Raw genomic sequence first — 13,601 nt, 5'->3', positions numbered from 1 at the left:
CCACAGTGGAAATAAGTCTTTCCTCTATTTTAGCTCTACCTCAGACTATTAGGTATTTCTTCTACTGCTATAGAAAGTTTGAGCCAATTTATTCCTTTTTTTACCAAAACTCACCATTCTCTATGAAATTAACATAAATATCTATTTATAAATGAACTGTACATACAAGAGAATATGAAAAGATTGAAAAAGTCTTTAAAAATGTATATTTGTTGTTACTGAAATGCAAAGTAAAAAATCTGTTAGTTTATTAGATTAACTAGAGATTTCAGTATGATTGACAGTAGAGATATATAAAATTTATAAGGCTACCAATCTCTATGCAAAAACCAATAAGAAAATATTTAAACTATTTAATACACAATTTGAAAACTTTCTTCATACAAACTGTTCACCCATATTTATTTTGTTACCAAATACAACTATGTTGTCATCTCTTAGAAATTCATTTCTCTTAATAGCAGGAGTCACTCAGTTTGCTAAAACTCGATTACATCCTCTGTAAAGTAAGGATAAGAAGGCTCAATTATATATTAGTAACAAAGAGCAAGGTTTTCTCCTTCTAAAAAGTTAAGAGTGAATGAATTCATATGTATGTGAAAGTGCTTCTTATTGTTTCTCCAATAACACAGGGTGCTTTATTAGATCTGGTACTAACATAATTGCTGTTCCAGATGACACCATATAATATGAGAATAGTAAGCAGATTTGTTTTAATCATACCTTAAGTTTCAACAAATAAATATTTTTTATTTAACTATAATTTTAAATAGAAAATAAAAATCTATCATTCTCTTTATAGGTTCAAATGTAAGAATGAAAGGAGGAAATATACACATGTGAACTGCTTCAAAAAGGGTTACACAAATGTGTTCTATACTCTGACAAAGAATAAGAAATTCTTTAATTGTGAAAGTAAACTCAATAAAAAAATCTTACACTGTTTTAATTGTCATCATCCACTAAATAATTTTCAGCACACACTTCATAGCATTGAATAATACTGCAACATAACACTGCCTAGATATTGATGACAACAGGCTTTTAATCTATTTTCTGCTTGGTGAAGGCTGAATTTTTTAATCATCTACTCAAGAATCAAAAATGAAGAATTTTAGCAATAAACAGCTTCATTTTTCAACCTCTACTTTCAAATAGTTTACTTATTCTATTAGAGATCTAGCATAATCTAATTGATTTCTCTTCACAATTTAAAAATAGGAATAGAACTGACTAGTCAATTATAAGTTATAGTTAGTATCAAACAGATCATGTTTAAGGCTTGTTCAAGAGTTTTAACTAGAGTTAACCTTTGTAGGATCAATTGTAACTTGTTGGTATAATGTTTGGGTTTAAAACAAATTATCCCACCTCTGACTGCTGCACTGCTATGTTAGCTATAATATTGCTGTAAACACTATACTTACAAGCGATTCCAAAAAAGATTTCTGACCACCATGGGTTTGGCTACTCTTTTTCTGAGAATGGTGTAGGTTTAAGGATTCAGCTATCCAGATGTCAACCATGATAACGCTAGGTGCAACAGCTCTCGTTTGAACATCTTCTGTCTGATGTTACTTAGGGCAGTCCCATTGTTTAGGTAGACCCTTAGCTTGGCGTGGGCTTTGTGAGGCTGATGGGACTGCACCTTGATAATAAGTCAGGTAGCTTTCTTGGAGTTTGTCTCTTTCTGTACCATGTACTGACATGCTGCCCAAATAACCAGTCAGTTACAATTTGAATTTGTAATACAATTTTGGCTCACACGAAAATTAATGTTTCAGTGATGTATAATTGTTATTAGTAAGCTTTACCATCTTAATAAAGAATTTCTACTGGTTCTATGAAAAGAAACGTTTACCTTTTTTATCTCTGAACTTCTAGGATATCACCATATCCTACCATAAAGTTTGCACAGAACTTCTGTGAAATCAGTCAGCTTTGTTGGATAAGCAATAAATTACAGCTTCATGACTCTATCCTTTATAGCAATGATGCAACCTGACCATTCCATACTTATTTAAAATATAAAAAGCTGACAAGATGTTATCAATATCAACTCTACCATCTTACCATGTGGTTGTAAACTAAACTTATCCAGGTTATCAACATAATCAGAATTCTGTAGACAGTATGAAGGTATTTGTCAAGATACAAAGGCAGTATAAATATAAACTGAAACAAATGATTCTAACTGTATTAAATGGTAACATAACAGAGAAGCAAAAATAATCTAGGTATATTTTGAGCTGTTTTACTTTTGAACTCTGTACCCCCTTAGTAGAATATAATCTTAGGAAAAAAAAGAACAGCAAAGAAATCTTAAACCTTACTTAGTAGGTTTGTTATTGGTAATCGTAGTGTATTAATTCTGAAACTATTTTGTGTATATTACAGAATAAAGCAAGTAAGTAAATACATTTAGATTGTGGGAAGGGAGGAGATACAAATATGGAGTGGGAGAAGGCAGGGTTTATACTACTAGATTACTGGATTAGAATTATTGGAGGAATCAGTATGAATTAATGATTTTTGCTAAAAGGACCTAAAAGTCATTACATCCAAGCAGTAATAAGCATATCAAGCACCCAACTTGTGGTCTCTAGTTACCATTTTCCACTAACAGGATCCAAGATTCCTTGGAAAATGGCTGATTCCACATCTGGGGGCAAGACAGTACGAGGTGATCTTGAAACACCTTTTTGTGCAAGAAAGTAAGTGTTGAAAGAACACTGAGGACATATCAAAAGGGCAGAGAGTAGTACCCCTCCCTCCCAAAAATACACACACACACACACACACACACACACACACATTTGTTAGGAATTAATCTAATAAAAAATTTGCAAGACATAAAACATTGCTGAAAGAAACTGAAGAAGACTGATATAAATGAAAGAATACCTATGTTTATAGATGGGAAGATCTGATATATTTAGAATGTCACTTCTCCCTAAATTGATCTAGAGATCAAGGCAATCATAACTAAAGTCCTAGCAGGTTGTAAATCTACTGGGGGAAGGAGGAATCATGGAAAGCTGATTCTAAAATTTATATGGAAATACAAAAACCTGGACTAGCTAAAGCAACACCGGAGAACAGAGTTGGAGACTTTTTACTACCAGATATCAAACTTTTAAAGTTACAATATTTAAGATAGTGTGATACTGGCTTAAAGATAAATAGAAAAATAGAACAGATTTGAGAGTCTAAAAACAAATCTACAAATATACAGTTACTTGATTAATGACAAAAGCACCACTACAATTCAATGGGAAAAGAATGGTCTTTTCAACAAACAGTACTAAGTTAATTGGATATTCAGATTGGGGTGAAGAAGCAGTGAAGAACAGGGAGGAAGCAGAGAGAAGTCACAATCTCACACAGTGCTTAGCTTCCAGGAACTTGCTGAAGTCGAATCCAGTGATGGACTGAAACTAAAAAGCTAAAACTTCACCCCCTCCAGATTCAATTGCTGGTAAGATCAAAGAGATCATGCCCTGGGCTGAGCATCTGGGAAACTGGAGATTGAGCCACAGAGCAGAAATCTCCTTAATTCATTTGAAACTGGAGGCAAACTAAAACAAATTAAAACCACAGCCCTGCCCAGCTTAGCAAGACTCATGGTGGGATCAAATTGCTCAGGCCCTTACCCTACATACCTGACACAGGAAAAGATAATCCCTCTCTGGGAAAAAAAACAAGCAAAAACAATTATCTAGTTCAGGCTTTATCATTCTTTTATACAAAATGTCTTGCATAAAAGAGAAATCTATGAGACATGCAAAGTACAAAAATATAACCCACATTCAAAAGGTAAATTCTAGTTAAATCCACAGATAATGTGAATGTTGGAATTAGCAGACAAGGACTTTAAATTTAAACTATAATAATTAGGTTTAAAAATTTACAGAAAAAGATGGACAGAATGGGTAAACAGACAAGAATTTTCAACAGAGAAATGGAAGCTCAGGAAAACAATGAAATTCTAAAATTGAAATTTATAATATCTAAAATAAACAAGTCACTGGATGGGCATTAAAGCAGACTGAATATCAGAATAAAATACCAATGAACTCAGGGATATGGCAAAATAATATATCCAAATAGAGACAAAGAGAGAAAAAATGAAAATTAAAAAAAAAAATGAAGAGAGTATCAAAAACCTATGGGATAACATCAAAAGTTGAACATACATGGAATGAGAATCCTCAAAGACAATAAGAGAGAGAATGGGGAAGACAAAATATTTGAAGAAAAGATATTTGCTAAAAGGTTTCCAAAAACTGATTTAAAAAAAAAAAAAAAACGCACGGAACAAAGATGTTCAGTGAAACTTAAGCAGGATACATACAAAAAAGACCAAATTTAAGTTCATCACCATCAAACCAATAAAAATCAAATATAAAAACAAAGCTTTAAGGACTTCCCTGGTGGCGCATTGGTTAGGAATATGCCTGCCAATGCAGGGGACATGGGTTCGATCCCTAGTCAGGGAAAATCCCACATGCCGTGAAGCAACTCAGCCTGTGAGCCACAACTACTGAGCCTGCGCTGTAGAGCCCGTGAGCCACAACTACTGAAGCCCGTGCACCTGGAGCCCATGCTCCACAACAAGAGAAGCCATGGCAATAAGAAGCCCGCGCACCACAACAAAGAGCAGCTCCCTGCTCACGGCAACTAGAGAAAGAAAGCCTGCATGCAGCAACGAAGACCCAACACAGCCAAAAATATAATTAATTAAATTTTAAAACAACGACAAAGAAAAAAAAGAAAAAAAACAAAGCTTCAAACCACCACAGAAGATACACATTACATTCAGGACAACGATAGTAAGAGTGACAGATGACTTATGAAACAATGGAAGCCAGAACACAAAACAATGACACTTAAAGTGCTTAAAGATAAAGCTTTCAATCCAGAATTCTTATCCAGCAAAAATATACTTTAAAAAAATGAAGGCAAAATAAGGATGTTTTTAGAAAGGCAAAAGCTAAGAGAACTTATGGGCAGCAGATCTTCACCACAATGCTAAATAAAGTTCTTAGACTAAAGAGAAATTATACCAGACGAAAACCCAGATCTGCAGGAAGAAATGAAGAACACCACTGAAACCCAAACTAAAACATCCAGTTATTAAAGATGACTAAGAGTTAACTAGGCACAGATTAGGAGATACAGGGGGAGGGAAGTATGCAGGGCTAGGAAACAGCATGTGCAAAGGCCCTGAGGAAGGAAAAGGAACAGTCCTTTCTGGGAACTAGAGGAAGGAAGGACAGCAGGACTGAGGCAAAAAGAAAATGCCCTGGAGTAGTGAGACGCAGAAAGGGCCAGGTCACGAAAGATACTGCAGGCTAGTTTTCTACTACATTAGAAGTTAGTTTTCAAATCTACATCAACAGATTCATTTCCAGCTAAGACTAGCACACTCTCTGTTTTTGGACTTTTAGAGTTACTGTAAGTTTCACAAATAGGCACACCACTCAATAGCCTGAGTAACACATCTTGCACTTCCACTATAGTCCAAATTAATGTAAAAAATATTTAAATCATGTCCCTCTTCTGCAGGTAACCCTCCATGGCCTTTCCACGTGCTCCAAATGAACTTTACAATGACTGACAAGACTACAGAATCGGCTCCTTCCACACACCACCTCCCGTCTTTCACTGTTGGCCTTATCCCTTCCACTCTCTGCTCTTCCACAATGGCCTCCTTGCTTCTCCCCAAATAAACCAGTATTCCCCCACCTTAAGCAGAAGATTGTCCCACCTTCACATGATTATCCACAAGGACAGGGGTCTTTGTTTTACTAACTGACACATCCCCAGCATCTACAAGTCCTGACATACAGTAGGACCTCAGTATATGCTGTTTTAATTGAGTTGAATAAACAGAAGACTCAGAATAAATATCCTGGCCAAAACCTTACCATCATTAGAAAGGAAAGCAAGGGAGGGAGGGAGGAAGGAAAAGAAATTAACAGTCAAAAATTGCAGAAAAAGGGCTTCCCTGGTGGTGCAGTGGTTGAGAGTCCGCCTGCCGATGCAGGGGACACAGGTTCGTGCCCCGGTCGGGGAAGATCCCACATGCCGCAGAGCGGCTAGGCCCGTGAGCCATGGCCGCTGAGCCTGTGCGTCCGGAGCCTGTGCTCCACAACGGGAGAGGCCACAACAGTGAGAGGCCCACGTACCGCAAAAAAAAAAAAAAAATTGCAGAAAAATATTGCATTTAGTTTTTTTTTTAATGTACCCATCTAAATGCTTTAAAAGCTAAACAGAGAGGTCGGCGGGAAGATGGCGGAAGAGTAAGACGTGGAGATCGCCTTCCTCCTCACGGATACACCAGAAATAAATCTACACGTGGAACAACTCCTACAGAACACCTACTGAAGGCTGGCAGAAGACCTCAGAGCTCCCAAAAGGCAAGAAACTCCCCACGTACCTGGGTAGGGCAAAAGAAAAAAGAAAAAACAGAGACAAAAGAATAAGGACGGCACCTGCACCAGTGGGAGGGAGCTGTGAAGGAGGAAAAGTTTCCACACACTAGGAAGCCCCTCCGCGGGCGGAGACTGCGGGAGGCGGAGGGGGGAGCTTCGGGACCGCGGAGTGGTGCACAGCGACGGGTGTGGAGGGCAAAGCGGGGAGATTCCTGCACAGACGATCGGTGCCGACCGGCACTCACCAACCCGAGAGGCTTGTCTGCTCACCCGCCGGGGCGGGCGGGGCTGCGAGCTGAGGCTCGGGTTTCGGTTTTGGACGGAGCTCAGGGAGAGGACTGGGGTTGGCGGCTTGAGCATAGCCTGAAGGGGTTGGTGTGCCACGACTAGCCGGGAGGGAGTTCGGGGAAAAGCCGGCACCGGCCGAAGAGGCAAGAGACTTTTTCTTCCCTCTTTGTTTCCTGGTGCGCGAGGAGAGGGGTTTAAGAGCGCTGCTTAAAGGAACTCCAGAGACGGGCGCGAGCCGCGGCTAAAAGCGCGAACTCCAGAGACGGGCGCGAGCCGCGGCTGAGGGCGCGAGCCCCCGAGACGGGCGCGAGCCGCGGCGGGAAGCGCGAGCCCCAGAGACGGGCGCGAGCCGCGGCTGAAACCGCGGACCCCAGAGACGGGCGGGAGACGCTGGGGCTGCTGCTGCCGCCACCAGGGGGGCTGTGTGCGAGCACAGGTCACTCTCCGCGCCCCTCTTCCACGGAGCCTGTGCAGGCCGCCACTGCCAGGTTCCCGGGATCCAGGGACAACTTCCCCAGGAGTACGCACGGCGGGTCTCAGGCTGGTGCAGCGTCACGCCGGCCTCTGCCGCAGCGTCACGCCGCCTCTGCCGCCGCAGGCCCACCCCGCACGCAGTGCCCCTCCTTCCCCCATCCCCCAACCCCCGGCCTGAGTGAGCCGGAGCTCCCGAATCAGCGGCTCCTTTAACCCCGTCCTGTCTGAGCAAAAAAACAGACGCCCTCCAGCGATCTGCGCGCAGGGGCAGGGCCGGGTACAAAGCTGAGCTCCTGTGAGCTGTGAGAGCAGGGAGGAGAGGGGGAGGTCTCTCCCGGCAACCGCGGAGGTGGCGGATTGAAGCTCCACGATCAACTTGATGTGCCCTGCATTGTGGAATACCTGAATAGACAGGGAGTGATCCCAAATTGAAGAGGGGGAATTTAGGAGCGAGATCTGTGATTTTTTTCCCTTTTCCTCTTTTTGTGAATGTGTGCGTGTATGCTTCTGTGTGAGATCTTGTCTGTATACTCTTGCTTCCACCATTTGTCCTAGGGCTCTATCCGTCCATGGTTTTTTTTTTTTTTTTTTTTTTTTAATTTTTTTTTAAAATAATTAATTTTAATTGTAATAACTTTATTGAACTTTACCTTCGTTCTTTCTTTCTTTCTTTCCTTCCCTCCTTCCCTCCTTTAGACAGCGAATCACCCCAGGTTGAGGGGGTGGTCTCTGGGAGCAGGATTTATGATTTTTCCCCCTTTGCCCCTCTTTGTGAACGTGTATGTGTATGCTTCTGTGTAAGATTTTCTCTGTATAGCTTTGCTCCCAACAGTTGTCCTAGGGCTCTATCCGTCCATGGTTTTTTTTTAAAAAAAAATTTTTTTTTTTCTTAATAATTAATTTTAATTGTAATAACGTTATTGTACTTTACCTTCGTTCTTTCTTTCTTTCTTTCCTTCCTTCCTTCCCTCCTTTAGACAACAAATCACCCCAAATTGAGGAGGTGGTCTCTGGGAGCAGGATTTATGATTTTTCCCGCTTTGCCTATCTTTGTGAACATGTATGTGTATGCTTCTGTGTAAGATTTTCTCTGTATAGCTTTGCCTCCAACATTTGTCCTAGGGCTCTATCCGTCCATGGTTTTTTTTAAAAAAAATTTTTTTTTCTTAATAATTAATTTTAATTGTAATAACTTTATTGTACTTTACCTTCGTTCTTTCTTTCCTTCCTTCCTTCCTTCCCTCCTTTAGACAGCGAATCACCCCAGGTTGAGGAGGTGGTCTCTGGGAGCAGGATTTATGATTTTTTCCCCTTTGCCTCTCTTTGTGAACACGTATGTGTATGCTTCTGTGTAAGATTTTCTCTGTATAGCTTTGTTTCCAACATTTGTCCTAGGGTTCTATCTGTTCATTTTTATTTTTTTATTTTTTTTTTTTCTTTCTTTCTAAATATTTTTTAGTACAATAACTATATTATACTTTATTTTATTTTTACTGTATCTTCTTTCTTTCTGTCTTTTTTCCTTCTTTCCCTCCTTCCTTCCTCCCTTCCTCCCTCCCTCCCTCCCTCCTTTCTTTCCTTCTTTGCTTCTTTCTTCCTTCCTTCCTTTCCTCCTTTCCTCCTTTCCTTCTTTCTTTCCTCAAACTTCTACTAATTCTCTCTACATTTTCTCCTTCTTTCCCTCCTTCCTTCCTTCCTTCTCCCCTCCCTCCCTTTCTTTCCTTCTTTGCTTCTTTCTTCCTTCCTTCCTTTCCTCCTTTCCCTCTTTCTTTCCTCATACTTCTACTAATTCTCTCTACATTTTCTCCTTCTTTCCCTCCTTCCTTCCTTCCTTCCTCCCTCCCTCCCTCCTTTCTTTCCTTCTTTGCTTCTTTCTTCCTTCCTTCCTTTCCTCCTTTCCTTCTTTCTTTCCTCATACTTCTAATAATTCTCTCTACTTTTCCTCCCTTTTATTCTGAGCCGTGTGGATGAAAGGCTCTTGGTGCTCCAGCCCAGGAGGCAGGGCTCTGCCTCTGAGGTAGGAGAGCCAACCTCAGGACACTGACCAACAAGAGACCTCCCAGCTCCACATAATATTAAACGGTGGAAATCTCCCAGAGACCTCCATCTTAACACCAGCACCCAGCTTCACTCAACAACCAGCAAGCCACAGTGCTGGACAACCTATGCCAAACAACTAGCAAAACAGGAACACAACCCCACCCATTAGCAGAGAGGCTGCCGAAAATCATAACAAGGCCACAGACACCCCAAAACACACCACCAGACGTGAACCTGCCCACTAGAGAGACAAGATCCAGCCTCATCCAGCACAACACAGGCACTAGTCCCCTCCACCAGGAAGCCTACACAACCCGCTGAAACAACCTTAGCCACTGGAGACAGACATCAAAAACATCGGGAACTACGAACGTGCAGCCTGAAAAAGGAGACCCCAAACACAGTAAGATAAGCAAAATGAGAAGACAGAAAAACACACAGCAGATGAAGGAGCAAGATAAAAACCCACCAGACCTAACAAATGAAGAGGAAATAGGCAATCTACCTGAAAAAGAATTCAGAATAATGATAGTAAGGATGATCCGAAATCTTGGAAGTAGAATGGACAAAATGCAAGAAACAGTTAACGAGGACCTACAAGAACTAAAGATGAAACAAGCAATGATGAACAACGCAATAAATGAAATTAAAAGTACTCTAGATAGGATCAATAGCAGAATAACTGAGGCAGAAGAACGGATAAGTGACCTGGAAGATAAAGTAGTGGAAATAACTACTGCAGAGCAGAATAAAGAAAAAAGAATGAAAAGAACTGAGGACAGTCTCAGAGAGCTCTGGGACAACATGAAACGCACCAACATTCGAATTATAGGGGTTCCAGAAGAAGAAGAAAAAAAGAAAGGGACTGAGAAAATATTTGAAGAGATTATAGTTGAAAACTTCCCTAATATGGGAAAGGAAATAGTTAATCAAGTCCAGGAAGCACAGAGAGTCCCATACAGGATAAATACAAGGAGAAATACGCCAAGACACATATTAATCAAACTATCAAAAATTAAATACAAAGAAAGCATATTAAAAGCAGCAAGGGAAAAACAACAAATAACACACAAGGGAATCCCCATAAGGTTAACAGCTGATCTCTCAGCAGAAACCCTACAAGCCAGAAGGGAGTGGCAGGACATACTGAAAGTGATGAAGGAGAAAAACCTGCAACCAAGACTACTCTACCCAGCAAGGATCTCATTCAGATTTGATGGAGAAATTAAAATCTTTACAGACAAGCAAAAGCTGAGAGAGTTCAGCACCACCAAACCAGCTTTACAACAAATGCTAAAGGAACTGCTCTAGATAAGAAATGCAAAAGAAGGAAACGACCTATAATAACGAACCCAAAACAATATAGAAAATGGGAATAGGAACATACATATCGATAATTACCTTAAATGTAAATGGACTAAATGCTCCCACCAAAAGACACAGATTGGCTGAATGGATACAAAAACAAGACCCTTATATATGCTGTCTACAAGAGACCCACCTCAGACCTCGAGACACATACAGACTGAAAGTAAGGGGATGGAAAAAGATATTCCATGCAAATGGAAACCAAAAGAAAGCTGGAGTAGCAATTCTCATATCAGACAAAATAGACTTTAAAATAAGGACTATTAAAAGGGATAAAGAAGGACACTACATAATGATCAAGGGATCGATCCAAGAAGAAGATATAACAATTGTAAATATTTATGCACCCAACATAGGAGCACCTCAATACGTAAGGCAAATACTAACAGCCATAAAAGGGGAAATTGACAGTAACACATTCATAGTAGGGGACTTTAACACCCCACTTTCACCCATGGACAGATCATCCAAAATGAAAATAAATAAGGAAACACAAGCTTTAAATGATACATTAAACAAGATGGACTTAATTGATATTTATAGGACACTCCATCCAAAAACAACAGAATACACATTTTTCTCAAGTGCTCATGGAACATTCTCCAGGATAGATCATATCTTGGGTCACAAATCAAGCCTTGGTAAATTTAAGAAAATTGAAATTGTATCAAGTATCTTTTCTGACCACAACGCCATGAGACTAGATATCAATTACAGGAAAAGATCTGTAAAATATACAAACACATGGAGGCTAAACAATACACTACTTAATAATGAAGTGATCACTGAAGAAATCAAAGAGGAAATAAAAAAATACCTAGAAACAAATGACAATGGAGACACAACGACCCAAAACCTATGGGATGCAGCAAAAGCAGTTCTAAGGGGGAAGTTTATAGCAATACAAGCCCACCTTAAGAAGCAGGAAACATCTCGAATAAACAACCTAACCTTGCACCTCAAGCAATTAGAGAAAGAAGAACAAAAAAGCCCCAATGCTAGCAGAAGGAAAGAAATCATAAAAATCAGATCAGAAATAAATGAAAAAGAAATGAAGGAAACGATAGCAAAGATCAATAAAACTAAAAGCTGGTTCTTTGAGAAGATAAACAAAATAGATAAACCACTAGCCAGACTCATCAAGAAAAAAAGGGAGAAGACTCAAATCAATAGAATTAGAAATGAGAAAGGAGAAATAACAACTGACACTGCAGAAATAAAAAAAATCATGAGAGATTACTACAAGCAACTCTATGCCAATAAAATGGACAATCTGGAAGAAATGGACAAATTCTTAGAAATGCACAACCTGCCAAGACTGAATCAGGAAGAAATAGAAAATATGAACAGACCAATCACAAGCACTGAAATTGAAACTGTGATTAAAAATCTTCCAACAAACAAAAGCCCAGGACCAGATGGCTTCACAGGTGAATTCTATCAAACGTTTAGAGAAGAGCTAACACCTATCCTTCTCGAACTCTTCCAAAATATAGCAGAGGGAGGAACACTCCCAAATTCCTTCTACGAGGCCACCATCACCTTGATACCAAAACCAGACAAGGATGTCACAAAGAAAGAAAACTACAGGCCAATATCACTGATGAACATAGATGCAAAAATCCTCAACAAAATACTAGCAAACAGAATCCAGCAGCACATTAAAAGGATCATACACCATGATCAAGTGGGGTTTATTCCAGGAATGCAAGGATTCTTCAATATACGCAAATCTATCAATGTGATAAACCATATTAACAAATTGAAGGAGAAAAACCATATGATCATCTCAATAGATGCAGAGAAAGCTTTTGACAAAATTCAACACCCATTTATGATAAAAACCCTCCAGAAAGTAGGCATAGAGGGAACTTTCCTCAACATAATAAAGGCCATATATGACAAGCCCACAGCAAACATCATCCTCAATGGTGAAAAACTGAAGGCATTTCCACTAAGATCAGGAACAAGACAAGGTTGCCCACTCTCACCACTCTTATTCAACATAGTTTTGGAAGTTTTAGCCACAGCAATCAGAGAAGAAAAGGAAATAAAAGGAATCTACATCGGAAAAGAAGAAGTAAAGCTGTTACTGTTTGCAGATGACATGATACTATACATAGAGAATCCTAAAGATGCTACCAGAAAACTACTAGAGCTAATCAATGAATTTGGTAAAGTAGCAGGATACAAAATTAATGCACAGAAATCTCTGGCATTCCTATATACTAACGATGAAAAATCTGAAAGTGAAATCAAGAAAACACTCCCATTTACCATTGCAACAAAAAGAATAAAATATCTAGGAATAAACCTACCTAAGGATACGAAAGACCTGTATGCAGAAAATTATAAGACACTGATGAAAGAAATTAAAGATGATACAAATAGATGGAGAGATATACCATGTTCTTGGATGGGAAGAATCAACATTGTGAAAATGACTCTACTACCCAAAGCAATCTACAGATTCAATGCAATCCCTATCAAACTACCACTGGCATTTTTCACAGAACTAGAACAAAAAATTTCGCAATTTGTATGGAAACACAAAAGACCCCGAATAGCCAAAGCAATCTTGAGAACGAAAAAAGGAGCTGGAGGAATCAGGCTCCCTGACTTCAGACTATACTACAAAGCAACAGTAATCAAGACAGTATGGTACTGGCACAAAAACAGAAAGATAGATCAGTGGAACAGGATAGAAAGCCCAGAGATAAACCCACGCACATATGGACACCTTATTTTTGATAAAGGAGGCAGGAATGTACAGTGGAGAAAGGACAGCCTCTTCAATAAATGGTGCTGGGAAAACTGGACAGGTACATGTAAAAGTATGAGATTAGATCACTCCCTAACACCATACACAAAAATAAGCTCAAAATGGATTAAAGACCTAAATGTAAGGCCAGAAACTATCAAACTCTTAGAGGAAAACATAGGAAGAACACTCTATGACATAAATCACAGCAAGATCCTTTCTGACCCACCTCC

General features: G+C 39.6%; 1 protein-coding gene across 3 annotated transcripts in view; it reads right to left on the bottom strand.

Moving 5' to 3' along the window:
* The window catches only part of DPY19L1 (dpy-19 like C-mannosyltransferase 1), a 105,720-nt gene that overhangs the window by 50,075 nt on the left and 42,044 nt on the right, over positions 1-13,601 (bottom strand). The window lies entirely within an intron of this gene.

Source organism: Phocoena sinus, chromosome 9, assembly GCF_008692025.1.
Source record: "Phocoena sinus isolate mPhoSin1 chromosome 9, mPhoSin1.pri, whole genome shotgun sequence".
NCBI classification, from domain to species: domain Eukaryota; kingdom Metazoa; phylum Chordata; class Mammalia; order Artiodactyla; family Phocoenidae; genus Phocoena; species Phocoena sinus.
This window is presented reverse-complemented; position numbering and strand designations above follow the sequence as displayed.